Below are 14,301 nucleotides of genomic sequence, written 5' to 3'. Positions count from 1 at the left end.
TTCTTTTTATCCTTCTCTCTTTCTCTTATTTGATAATTATTGGTACCCTTTTTATTTATCTTAAATTAATGCTATCCTTTTATTTATCTCTATTTTTATATTCAAATAAAAATAGAATCAAACTCTATGTTTCACTTTCCTCCTTTCTCTCAAACTCTTCCCACCAATAATAATAGAATTAATGCTTTCCTTTTATTTATCTATTGAGTTTTTCGATTATTTCCAATCCCAATCCAAACAGTTCTTTCAGTTGGTCTTATTGGTCAGACAGATCAGTAATCGCACATTCACAGTAGAGCTGGGACCAACCAGCATGAAGTGGCAAATCTTTTACTTGACTACTTTGTCCTTTATTTTTATCCTTCTCTCTTTCTCTTATTTGATAATTATTGGTACCCTTTTTATTTATCTTTAATTAATGATAGCCTTTTATTTGTCTCTATTTTTATATTCAAATAAAAATAGAATCAAACTCTATTTTTCACTTTTCCTCCTTTCTCTCAAACTCTTCCCACCAATAATAATAGAATTAATGCTATCCTTTTATTTATCTATTGAGTTTTTCGATTATTTCCAATCCCAATCCAAACAGTTATTTTAGTTGGTTTTATTGGTCAGATCAGTAATCACACATTCACACTAGTACACTAGATTTGGGACCAACCAGATTTCCATATATTGTAACTGAAATCTATCCAAAACAGTTTTCCTATGGTTACTAAAACTGTTCAAAACCAGATCATCCTATCAGCTTCAATTTTCAATAATGAAAATATGTTTCATATAATCCATCTGTTCCTTCCATCTCAAACTCTTTCTTTAACTCCTACTTACCTTTAACTTCTATAGCCTTGTCTGTCTCTCCCTTCCAATTATTTTTTCTTCTTAAACTCCTCCCTTCCATTTTTCTTTTTCTTCTCAAACTCTTCCTCTCCCTCCCACTTTCTTTTTCTGAATAAAGAAGAAAACAGGTCATCTCTTCCAACCAAACCTCCAGTCCCTCCTTACCCAAACCTTTTCTTTTTCTAACAACAGTGTGTAAAAGAAAATAGGTCATCTTTCAGACTTTCCGTCCCTCTCCCTTCTTCCTTTGCAAACCCGCCTGCACAACAGTACCTAATTAGTTACTAAGCCTCTCTCCTCTTATATTCTTTTTCTTTTCTTTTTTTGCAGACTACATATCATCCCTCCCTTTCTCTGATCCCATTGTCTCTCTTTTATTTCCTTTCTCTTTCAGGAAACACAAGAAATAAAAGAAGAGCAATCTAGAATTCAAACCAAAGTGGAGAGAGGAACCAGAAAACTAGATATATCACTGGAATAAAATACGTTTCTTAATTACATGTAAGTTTTCTTATGAATTTTGGGTTGTTTTCAATTAAATAATCTTTTTTAGTACATCAAGACTTTTTATTTTTTGCTTCATATTAGTTGCTATGGAAGATAAAGCCATAAGCATCTATAACTTGTCTACACGTTCATTCAAATTTTATTTATTTTTTTGACTTGGTTGTTGGTAACAGTTATTTATGTTAATTTTCGATCATCGCTTAGTAAGCATAAGAAAAAAAAAACTCAATATTTGAACTTTGATCTTAACACCTTTCTATTTTCAGATCAGATAGGCTTTCCATCCATGTTATTGCGTCTTCCTGTGGTTCCATTATCATCTACCTGGATAGCTTTGTTACCTTGGGATCAGATCATGAAATAGGTATCACTGCTCTCAGTTCATAAATTAGTTGGGTTTCTGTATCCCTTATGAAGATAGGTTCCCTCAAGAATCTATAGGTTGAGAATTGTTAATCTTGTTCATAAAATAGAGGTAGTACAGAAGCTTGTTTGTATCATTCAATCATATGGAATTGCACCAAATTCTCTCTCCTCTTTATATTCGGAGCAATAGTCAAAGTGCTCTCTCTCTCTCTCTCTCTCTCTCTCTATATATATATATATATATATACTCAAATATACTGTACGGTTTCTTTTGGATTACCATGTGAATCATTAAAGTTTATGGGAGTGATCTTTGCTGGGTTCTTCAAATATGGTCTTCTCATTGCTATGTAGCCATCATGGAACACCTCACCAAGCATCATCATAATGAGTTCCACTGTGGTTATCTTCATCATTGTTGTTGTAATATACCTTATCCCGAGCCAAAAAAAAAAAAAAAAAAAAAAAAATTCCTACCCATTTTAATGGATGATTCTAGCCAACATTGTAATGACGGCTTGAATTCCAAACCGACATGTTTTTAGATTGTTCTCATATTTGGAAACCTTCTCTTTCCTAAGCTTCAGTGGTTTATTATGTTTTTTTGAATTCCTATTGGATTTGGTAATTCTTTATTGAGAAGATTTACTAATTTGGATTTCCTCAAGAAAAATTGGTTTTTGAGTGTCTTTTAAGGTTATATAAATGGGTATTCTACAGCCATAGGGACATGAGTGGTCTTCTTTCTGAATTATTGTGCTGCAAAGCCATGATGAGAAACCATTTGATCACATTAACATGTGCTACACAATTTAATGAATTTTGTGTTGTAGCTCAATTTCTTTTAGCTGTGTAGATCCATGGAGTAATAATCGATTTTTTCACACTTTAGGTGGATTCTAAGTTTCTTTCATGTTCTCTTTTTCTCTCTATAGTAAAGATCATTCTATCCCTAAAAACTAAATTATATTTGTTATCATCCCCATATACAAGCGTTCACCATACCTTTAAATTCCTAAACAACCAAATCGGTTAGCTCTACAAGCCAAAGAAACCTTTCCAATTCTAGGAAAACAATCTGTCATGAAGTAGAGAAAAATAACACACTACTCAGCTACACCTCATAAAACACTAGAGAATCTGCCCTCCTACACTAACCTGTCACCATGTAATCCTATAAATCCTTTTTTATTTTATTTTTAGCTCTCTAGATCAAGTTTCTAGAGACCTTACTAGAACACCTTTAGGTAGAAACCATTCAAGAAGCTCTTTCAACATCCAGAGATCCCAGTGAGCCATAAACAGAGAGCAAATGCCGATATGCTTGAATGTCAAAGAATGAAACCATTCAAGAAGCTCTTTCAACATCCATATATCACAAAGAGCCAATGCCCTATACTTGAATGCCAGAATGAGTTTTCTATCAATTAGTTTAAGAGTTTTTGAGAATGAAGAATCCCATCTGATCATACCTACTAATTAAGTAATCATAGCGAATGCACTTCAATTTATTTTTTATTTTTAAGATTTTCTCACTGTATACCTTTTTTTTTTGGGTAAGAATTTTCTCATTGTATACCACTGCAAGCAAATAATCATAACTTCTCATCACCAGAATCAATCAAAACTTTATCAACTATAAAGAGTTAAGACATGAATTCAGTTCCATCATGACACCATCTAGGGGCATAATCCTTTCACAGGGTCTTCAAGTCCTTCACTACCTCAATCACATTGTATTCAGCCTTCTCTTCCTCTTTTATTACATTAATATTAAGATTACTCATAAATCAATGAGAACATATATATTTAGATAGATGAAAATATGCAATATAGATTAAAAAAAACATATGAATCACACACACACACACCCCAAACAAAGCCACACGTGCATATGCACGTGTGTCATAACTAGTATATATATATCTTAGGCTGTTAAAATTCTCAAGAGAAAATAATAGAAATCTAAGTAACAACTAGAAAGACCGGTTTACCAGGCAAGGTGGGTGCCTAACACCTTTCTACTCTCGTAACTTGACAAGAACCTATATCCCTGATAAGCATACCATATGAAGTCAAACTCAGGGTTCGATCCCTCAATTGGAATCAAACGCCCAATCTGAGCTCAATTCCCTAATAGGAATTGTGCTCCACAACAGTGTTCTAGGCTCTGAAATCCTAGATGGCGACTCCAAAAAATCATGTTTTCCCCATCGTCCATAGTCCCTCGACATGTTTAGAGACATCACCCTGCAAGGCAGACAGATGAGAGGAAATAAGTAGGAAAATGACAATAGAAAACATTCCACAGGAACCCCTAAGGGAATGAAGGAGAAAAGGGGGGGAGGGGTAATCTCTCTCTCTCTCTTTCTCTCTCTCTCTCTCCCCACCCAATCCCATCCGTCCCCCTTACACATACTATAACGACACTTTGGCTAAGGAAATCGGATCAACAAGATGTCGGTTCGGTTATTGTTCAATGTTACAGTTAGTGTGTCATTCCCCATGCATATGCGTTCAAAATTTCTATATAATGCATAATGGTTAAGAAATAGTGAAATAAACTTAAAGGAGTTCCCTTATGAAGGTGCACCTATATACCTCTAACCATGCCCACGCATAGGTGATCAAATAGTATGGTGGTATATGAGGACCTAATACGGCGGTGCATGGATGAACGCCATGTGTCCTCCATCTCAACCATCTCTCTAAGGGAGCGAAGAAACACGAAATTCGTGATATGGGATTTTTGATACCCTACTTTTAAAACCTGGTTTACTTACATGGTTGACCCGATATAACCATGTAGGACCCGAACTAGAGAGGGTTAAGGCAGGTTCCCCATGGACCATGATGGCAAGGGTGATTTTGAACACAGGTTGGCCAGACAAGTCCGAGATAGTGCCAGAGGAGACGGGTGTACCCAAGCTGTTTACATGCACATATCATAAGGCCATGTATGGGTAATGCTGGTATGTAGCCGTATCCTAAAGTGTATACGTATTATATATCTTCTGCCAAGAGTGAGATACATGCCGAGAGTCGAATTCCATCGAAATCTCCATTGTTTGGCTAAGTTTCGACCAACAGGTGGGCGGTCACAGGCGGGCGAACCCGCCCACCTGTGTGACCCACCCATATGGCTACTACATATTCTCTAGTATAAATAGTACTTGTTTTGTCTTTTCATTTTTCTCATTTAATGTATTAAAGAGTTGGTGAGAAGAGTAAAGAAGAAAGAGAAAAGAAAGGAAGAAAAAGAGAACGAAGAAGAAGAAAGGGAAAGAAAAAGGACGAAGAAATGATTTTAAGCGACACCGAGGTTTGATCTTCTCATTTCAGCACCGGAAAAGTGATCCCCAACACGAGACCTACGATTTGAGGTGAGCGAAAGCTATACTTCTTAAATTTTCACCAAACCCCAAGTGAAACCCTTGATTTGGGTAGCGTTCCTTGAGATATTGTAAATCCCACTTGAGATGATGAATCTAAGGTTTAATAGATAGTCTATGTGTTGATTTTGAAGGTTTAAAGAAGTGTTTACAAGATTTGAGAAGCATTGGTGATTTCTTGAGTTAAGAGGTGATTTTGGGGTTTTGAAAGAGTTCTTAAGCAAAGAAGGTAAGATTGTTTTTCAATCCTTAAATCTAACTTAGATCTAAGTTAGAATCATCTTATAAGACCTTAGATGTGTGGAAAATATGATTGAAACAACCCCATTTGATTTTTCCAAGGTTGTGGAACGTTTTAAAGAAGAAAACAAATTTCTGCCCCCACAAGTGGGCGAAGACCGCTTCGCCCGCCTGAGGGCGGCCGCCTATTGGGGCAGCACCTTAGTTCCCATAGGCAGACGAAGATCAGCGGGCTATTCGGCCCACCTGTGAAGACCGGTGGGCGAAAATAGGTGGGCTGTCTGGCCCACCTATTGGATTTTTTAGCCCGAATGGGCCCAAAACGGGCGGACAACCTTCTTTTATGATTTTAAATATGATTTAAACATCAAACATCGTTAGTTTTTACCCCAAAGTGGTGAAATGCTAACATCATTCGCTTATGATGGGTTCCACTAGAACTTACATTTCTCACGCCAGATCTCACCCGTACCGAACGTGAGCTTTTGTACCCAACAAGTAAGTGGGGAGAGGACATTTGAATTTATTTTTAGACTTGTTTTTGCATCATTAAATTGTATCTAGACTAGCCATGTCATCATGCAAATTACGTGTAGATTAGTCATTCTCGTATGCCGTTCGCACGCATTGCTTGTGCATTCTAAACAAATGATTTATAATATATGTGTTGTGCCTTACATTATCAATGCTAAATGATTGAAGTGCTTATATGATGAACAGTTGGATTACTGTGCATGATGCTTTATTAGACTAGACGTCATAGCCGGCTTAAAAACGAGTGCATTGGTGGCTTGTGGTATGGGATGCGGTGGCACTATGCAATCGTACTTTATCATATAGGAGCATGCGATTTAGGATTATCATTCCCCGTGCTACGACCCTTCCCAACAGGGGTTGAGGTGTTGGGTTATCACTTGGGGAGAAGCAATGGTTGCGGTTGTCAGGTCATTGTGGCGGTTAGACATATACCCAGTTGGTTATTAGGACAGTCGGCAACCTCAGTGGTATATTCAAGAGGGCCAATCATACTGCTTTTAAATTGCTGGGATTAACACCTTTACTTTTCTGTCTTTTACTTTTATGTTGAGAGCCGGTTGATGGCATGCTTTACTTTTTTGAGTACTCACGATGGGCCTTCTCCGATAACCCTATGGGCTTATCACGGGATGGAGTTCGCTGCTCGTACCCAGGGCATACACGCACTGTGGTTATAAGTAGCACATAACCTAAGACTTAGTAATGTTGTTTATGTGGGTAAGATTTAAAGTGAATTGCATAGCATATAGTGCATATGGATGTGGCTACTTGTGTAGTCTTTCTTTTCACTTACTAAGCTAGTGAGATCATCCCACGTGCACACCTCTTTTAGATGATTTTGCAGGTCAGCCACCTGAAGATCAGAGGTCGGGCCCCACTGTCGAATTTTTCGTTGAGGATTGGTGGGTCCCCGAGGAGTATGAGCATGGTGCTGATTGCATGTGCAAGGGTTGTGCTGCAGGACCGTAGTAATAACTCCGTACAGGATTTTGCTTTTCGATTCTTTTGATGATCTCCCCTTTTATGTACTTGATACGTAAATTGTTATTCTTTTTGTGTAAATATCATACCTGTGGGCCCACATGTACTTAGCTATATACTACAATTTGGGTATCAAGTATATTGGGGATATTTACAGGTAATTTAAGTCTTCTGCTGAACTTTTGAACACTTATCTTAGATGTGGGTATGCTGTGGTGGGGTACTGTATCAGATGATCCTGGCAGGTTTGGGTTAATCGGAGTTAACTCGATCATCGGTCCGGTTCTGTGTGAATGGGGTATGACAACGGTGGTATCAAAGCGTGATGCTCTATCCACTCACATCATACCATTTAGACCCCATATAATCTATAATAGGAAATGGGGTTGGGTAAATGTAAAAAATTGAAGAATTAAAAGCCAAAAAGGAAAAAGATGATGGTTGCATTTAATTATTGCATTTCATGGCATGCATTAGAGAAAGTTTTCTTGGAATAAATAAAAGATTAGTTATCTGATTGCATAACCCATCAAGTACGGATTTAACAAAAATTTCGGCAGCATAACAACGCTAAAACAAGATTTTCAAAATTTTCAAATAGAAGCACCTGATAGACAACATACATCTATGAATAAGTATAATCAACAAAGGCTAACTAACGTTGTTACAACCAAATTACAATAAGAACACCATACTAGCAAGTCCAAATTTCAGAGAAAAGAACAAAAAGAAAAAATATATATATATAGTCCAGCATAAACACCTAAACAACATAGACAAGTAAAAGCTGATTAGAATAGGAGGCTAAGTCCTCAGAGACCCTCATCATCATCTAGCTCTACTACTCCATCCCTCCTAGGCCTCGATTTAACTTTGAGACGACGATCGTAGTGATCAAACCTCGCATTCACTAGTTGTACATCCCTCTGGAGTCAGGTAAAGTCCGTTGAAATGGCATTGGCCGTTGTGTCCAAATCCTCGCTCAATCTTAGGAAGGAGTTCTCTAATGTAGTCTGCCTTTCTAAGATATTTTCCTCTCTGGAAGCACTCTCATCTAGTCTTTTCAAAAGCTGATCTTACCCATCTTTCAAGGCCCTCATACTGGTCATCATGCTCTCAAAGTCAAATGTGTCACTCTTAAGTGGTGGGGTTCTATGCTGTGGGTCTGCAGCCCTAGTAATGTCAGGATCAGCATCTCTCGAATCAAGAGGCTCCTCCTCAAGGACATCCTCATCCAGAAAGTCCTCCTCAAATCAAATTGAGGAACATAATCCTCATCCTCCTCACTATTTTCCTCCTCCATGTGGACATCCTCCCTATGGATATTCCCCCTGTCCCTGCCTCCTTGAGCTCCTGCCCTCTGAGGTACATCCATAAGAGCTTAGAGACCCATCCTGCGTAGGTTTTCCCTGTTAAATTTGTCCGCTGGGGTTTTTCCCTCCTCACCACTCAAATCCACCCCAAAGAACTCGAAAACCCTGGTGAGGGCCCTACCATATGGGAAACCTCTGCCCTCAGGATGTGTGGCATGATGCTCCATAGTCTTAAGTATAATGTAAGGTAGGCATAAATGTTCGGCACCTCCCTTCAAGGCCTTGTAGATGCAGAAGGCTCTGTAGGTTGTCATGAAACCACTTGGTTCCTATGACCTCCTCTAGGGAACAGATTAAATTGAACCAAGCGAGCAAATACAAGAGCCTCCGGGTTGAATGTCGTCTCAGAATCCAAAACACCTTGCTGCCACTAATGGTCTCGTAAATGTGGTCTTGCATTTCCAAACTTAAGGATGGGCCCACGGGCTTACTCCTTGGGGGGCTATAGAATTGATGCCCAACTGATAACATATCTAAAATACTAGTAAAAGTGTCCGCAGTCAAATGAATGTTCACTCCCTTCACCATGCTGGTGATTGAGTACTCCCCATACTGGTAAGAGACCTCCAAATTATAATAAAACCTTCGAACCATGTGTTCATAGCATGGGCGGTCAATGTTAAGGATGGACTGCCAGCCCAGTGCAGTAAACCTCTCTTGCAGTTGAACCTTGTTGAAATCACAAGTTACCACAGTTTTCTCCATCATCACAGACTTCTTTAGAAAGGTATGCCAATTCATTTCTGCCCTCAAACTCTGGAAGAGTCCCTCATTATAGTCTAGAGGATTTATGGGGGCATGTCCTTGTTGTCTTGTACGAAGGGCTGGGGAACTAGTCCCTAAACCCTTACGTTTTGAAATTGTGGCTCCTTGCCCTTGCGAGAAGACATCCTAGTAAGAAAAGAAAAGAAAAGAAATAGTGATTAGTAAAATTTTTACATGACAAAGGAAGTAAACAGGAGGGTCAACAAGCACATGTAAATGCACCTAAATACATAATGTGGATCATTATAAAAAGAGGGAGTGGTTAAGCCATGGAGAAACGAATAGGAGGAAATCCCCAAACATGGCATCCACTAGCATGTTGTAAAATAGAAGAGTTACAAAGGAGTATAAAGCATGGCAAGTGAGAAGTGATGGAAAGCCTCATAAGAATTTCCTCAAGTGGGGTAATTGGTGTCAAATGGTAGAAAGGTCCCAAATTCAATGTGCAAGTTCAATCCAAGAGAATGAAAATCCCATAATAGTGTAGAACTTGAAGCTTACATGTCAATGATAGTAATGCCTATCATTATACAACCAAGAATATGCAAAAAAAAATTCTATTATGACATTGAGGTGCAAGGAATGGTAAGTGATTCAAAGTTGCTCATAAGTATGGAATGAAGTGAAGAGAATCATAGAAACCCCATAAATTTTTTTTTTCAAGAAACCTAACACAAAAAAGAGGGATTTTCATGGAAAAGAGATGGATTTTCATAGAAAAGAGATGGAATTGCAAGCATATACAAGTTTCCATGATCTTTCCAACAATATAAGTGCAAATCAAAGATAAGAAATCCCATTTGAGTTCGTAGTTGGGGAGAAAAGAGAAGAAATAGAAGAAACCCCCAAATTGGAGAAATTAGGGCACGGTTTGAGATTTTCTCCCATCGATTGGGTAGTAAAGCCCAAAACTATGAATGAGTCACAAAGGAAGCATCATATTCTCATGGAATGATTATTTTATGAAAAGAAACATGAAAAAAATCAAGTTTTGGGAAGTATAAATGGATTCAACACCTAAAATATATGTTTCAAGAAGAGAAATGGAGAAGAGACTTACTTGAGAGTGAAAGGCACTTGAATCTTCCAAAATCCGTAGAATCGTTGAGTGAAATCATGAGTGGATGCGCCAAGTAACCCTCTAAAATCACCCTAAGTTGAGCTAAGGTAGAAGATGGGAGAAATGAGGGTTGAAAGAGGCTTAAAAGCCCCTTTATCTTCCGCCTCGGGTTGGACCAATGGGCCCAACCCGAGCCACCCTTTGGTTGGGAAAAAAATAATAAAATAAATAAATAAAATAATAGAAATAATAATACATTATTAAAAAAAAATTGAGCGGGACTGTCGTCCTACTTGTCGAAGCGCTAGCACAGTACTCTCGGGGCTAGCTGTGGCTGGATGCAAGACATCATATACTACAATACCCCGTGTTTTGGTATATGATTATATGCTTATGTAAATTCTAAGGTACTTAACTAATATTTTGTGTATGGTATGATCCAGGTGCAAGGACACGATGGTACGCACTAGATCCAGTAGCAATGCTCGAGGAACCTCACGTGGTCCTCATCCTATCGGTCGACCACCAAATCCTCGAAGGTCCCGCTCTGTGGGGCAAACCCCACTTCCACAACCTCAAGAAACCTTTGACCGGGGTGTCAAAGGGACCCACCTTTGACCACACTTCCGGATCCTCCACCTATCATCACTCCAAGTGATGTTGCGACCATAGTTCAGTAGTCACAGCAAGCCTTCTAGCAACAAATGCTCCAGCAGCAGCAGGCATTTATGGTTGCTATACAGCAACAGTTAGACCTTCCTTAACCCGGTCAACATCCTCGGATAACTACTCCACAAGACCCACCTGTAAGGTCTGGTATGAGACCACAAGCCGGAGGTACACCTCCAATTCTGCCACTCAGCACTCCTCCATATATGGTGCCCCCTCCGTACCCTTACTATCCGGCATATGCACCTAATTACCTGTCGACAAATAATACGACAAGGGTAGTGGAATCTTTCAAGAGGAATTTACCACCTGTATTCTCTAAGGTGGGGAGTGATCCTCTAGAGCCGGACTAGTAGATCCAAGAGCTGGAAAAGATATTTGAGGTAATTGAGAGCACTGAGGCACAGAAGCTTATTTGTGCAGGGCTACAACTCAAGAATGAAGCCAACTCTTGGTGGCAAGCCTCTAAGCCTATATTGTTTACCGCACATCCGGAACCCACGTGGGAGCAGCTCAAGGAATTTTTTTTGGAAAACCATTACCCTCGTAGCTTCAGAGACGGTAAAGAGACAGAATTCATGGCCTTGAGTCAAGGAAATAAGACTATCCTTAAGTATCAGCAACAGTTTGAAAGCTTGTTCCATTTTGCCCCTAGGCATATGAGGTCAGCTGAAGAAAAGGCTGCAAGGTTTCTGAAGGGATTAAAGGTATCTATTAGGTTAATGCTCGAGGTCTTAGATTTGACAGATTATGGCCAGATTGTGTAAAAACCCAAAACCATGAAAGATAAGCAAAAGAGAGAACAATCCCTCACACCTGGATTGTGGAAGAGGACTAATCCATTTGCGGATATGGGCAACTCATCCAAGGTATACCGTGAGCCGTATAGTTCTGGGCCTGCATATAGACAGCTCTATAGGCCATCTGGCTACCTTCCTCGACCAACTGGTGGTCTGAGCTCTATATCTTTTCACCCAAACACTAGTACAGTTCCTACAGTCACAAGGCTACCCTGTCCCCCATCCACATCAGGTCAAGTACAAAGGGGCCCTGCCCCAATTTCGGCGTCATAGATCCGTTGCTTTAATTACCACTTTTATGGGCATTATGCCAAAGACTGTCAGGTCAGACCAGCCTTACCATCCAGTCAGCCCTCTGTGTACAGACCTCCCTTAACTCGGGGGAATCAACCGCAAGGAAGAATGTATGCCTTATCAGCTGAGGAAGCTCAGGCCAGCACAGAAGTGGTAGCAGGTACATTTTAATTTAAGATTTTTCTTATGCTGAATTTTTATGACCTGCTATACTTATATGCATTGTTGCACTAGGTGTTCTACCTATATCAAGTATACCAGCCTATGTCTTGTTTGATTCAGGAGCTACACATTTGTTCATATCTAAGAGATTTACTGAGAAACTTGGTATGTCACCCAGGACACTAGATCATGAGATGATTGTTAGTATGCCTATAGGCAAAGTTACATAGTTGAAGGAGGTGTATGGGTCATGCCCAGTGAAAATCAGTGGAAAGAAATAAAATGCACAACTCATCGAATTCAACATACATAATTTTGACGTTATACTGGGCATGGATTGGTTGTCGGCCCATCGAGCGAATGTGATGTGTGCCGAAAAATTAATTAGGGTGATAAATGATGAAGGGAAAGAACTGGTATACCAAGCAGATAAAATAAAACATGCTAGAAAGGTCCTTATCTCCGCTCTTCAAGTGGTAAAGTGGTTGAAAAGTGGATGTTTAGGTTACTTAGCATCGGTACTTGATGTTGATGCAAATGTTACACTTCTAGAAGAGGTGGAGGTGGTTAAAGAATTTTTCGATGTCTTTCTAGATGATCTGATACATCTACCGCCTGATAGAGAGTTAGAATTTGTCATAGACTTGATTCCTGGAGCAGCTTCAGTGTCAAAAGCTCCATACAGGATGGCACCAGCCGAATTGAGGGAGTTACAGATGCAGTTACAAGAATTATTAGAGAAGGGGTTTATTCGCCTAAGTGTTTCACCTTGGGGTACCCCTGTATTGTTTGTCAAGAAGAAGGATGGCAGCTTGCGTATGTGCATCGATTATCGGGAATTGAATAAGCTAACCATTAAGAATCGGTATCCATTGCACGCATTGATGATTTGTTTAACTAACTACAAGGTGCAAATGCATTTTCAAAGATAGACCTTAGATCAGGCTATTATCAGCTCAAGATAAAGAGCGGTGACATACCCAAGACAACTTTTAGGACTCGGTATGGTCACTATGAGTTCCTAGTGTTATCTTTTGGATTAATCAATGCACCGACAGCATTCATGGATTTAATGAATTGAGTATTTCACGATGTCCTGGATAAATGGGTAATTATTTTTATTGATGGCATCTTGATCTATTCCAAGACGGAAGAGGAACATACTCAACACCTGAGGATGGTATTACAGAGGCTGAGAGAACAACAATTGTTTGTCAAATACAGTAAGTGTGAATTTTGGCTTAAGCAAGTTGGATTCCTAGGACACATAGTGTCTAAGGATAGAATCGAGGTGGATCTTGACAAGGTAAAAGCAGTAGTAGAGTGGAAAAACCCTAAGAACGTTACAGAAATTAGAAGTTTCTTGGGTTTAGTTAGGTACTATCGGCGTTCATTGAGAATTTTGCTCAGAGCTCAGCACCAATGACCAAGTTAACCAAAAAGGGGGTAAAATTTGAATGGACAAAGGAATGTGAGAAGAGTTTTCAGGAATTGAAGAAAAGATTGGTGTCAGCCCCTGTGTTGACCATCCTTGAAAGCACAGGTGGAATGACAGTCTACACTGATGCCTCTAAGGTCGGGTTGGGTTGTGTTCTCATGCAATGTGGTAAGGTGATAGCGTATGCATCCTGACAACTAAAGGAATATGAGAAGAACTACTCCACTCATGACTTGGAACTAGCCGCAGTCATTTTTGCCCTAAAGATTTGGCGACATTATTTGTATGGGAAGAAGTGCGAGATATACAGTGATCACAAAAGCCTTAAGTACTTTTTCACCTAAAGAGATTTAAATATGAGGCAGAGAAGATGGCTCGAGCTCATAAAGGACTATGACTGTGACATTCAGTATCATCCTGGCAAGGCTAGTGTAGTGGCAGATGCATTGAATCGGAAGGCACAGACTGTGTCACTTTCATACTTAGCAGTCAGCCCACCACTCGTACAAGATGCGATGCTAATGGATGAAGCCCTCTTATATGAAGGAGCAACCTTAGAGCTTGAACATCAACTAGAAAACATTAAATGGTTAACTATATCCCTGGCAGCTCTACAGGTGCACCCGTCTATTAGGCAAGAGGTGAGAATAAAACAACCTTTGGATCCTGCGTTGCAACGGATCAGAATTAAGATTCAAGAGCAAACAATGAATAACCCTGATTTCGTTTTAGCCAGCAACGGGGCATTATTGTTTCAAGGTAGTTTGTGTGTGCCCGATGATTTAAAGATACAAGACAAGATAGTGCAGGAAGCACATAGCTCTGAGTACTCACTCCACCCAGGAAGTACAAAGATGTATAAGGACCTCAGATA

At 39.5% G+C, this 14,301-nt stretch overlaps 1 long non-coding RNA gene across 1 annotated transcript; it reads left to right on the top strand.

Moving 5' to 3' along the window:
• Positions 1–835: 835 nt before the first annotated feature.
• On the top strand, positions 836–1,893 carry LOC122088481. The gene is made up of 3 exons (XR_006143075.1): positions 836–1,123; positions 1,238–1,344; positions 1,617–1,893. It is a non-coding gene; the product is annotated as an uncharacterized LOC122088481 (long non-coding RNA).
• The last annotated feature ends 12,408 nt before the right edge of the window (positions 1,894–14,301 follow it).

The sequence above is a fragment of the Macadamia integrifolia genome, chromosome 9 (assembly GCF_013358625.1).
Source record: "Macadamia integrifolia cultivar HAES 741 chromosome 9, SCU_Mint_v3, whole genome shotgun sequence".
In the NCBI taxonomy this organism is placed as follows: Eukaryota; Viridiplantae; Streptophyta; class Magnoliopsida; order Proteales; family Proteaceae; genus Macadamia; species Macadamia integrifolia.
Note: the sequence above shows the minus strand (reverse complement) of the source record. Positions and strands in the feature narration are given on the sequence as shown.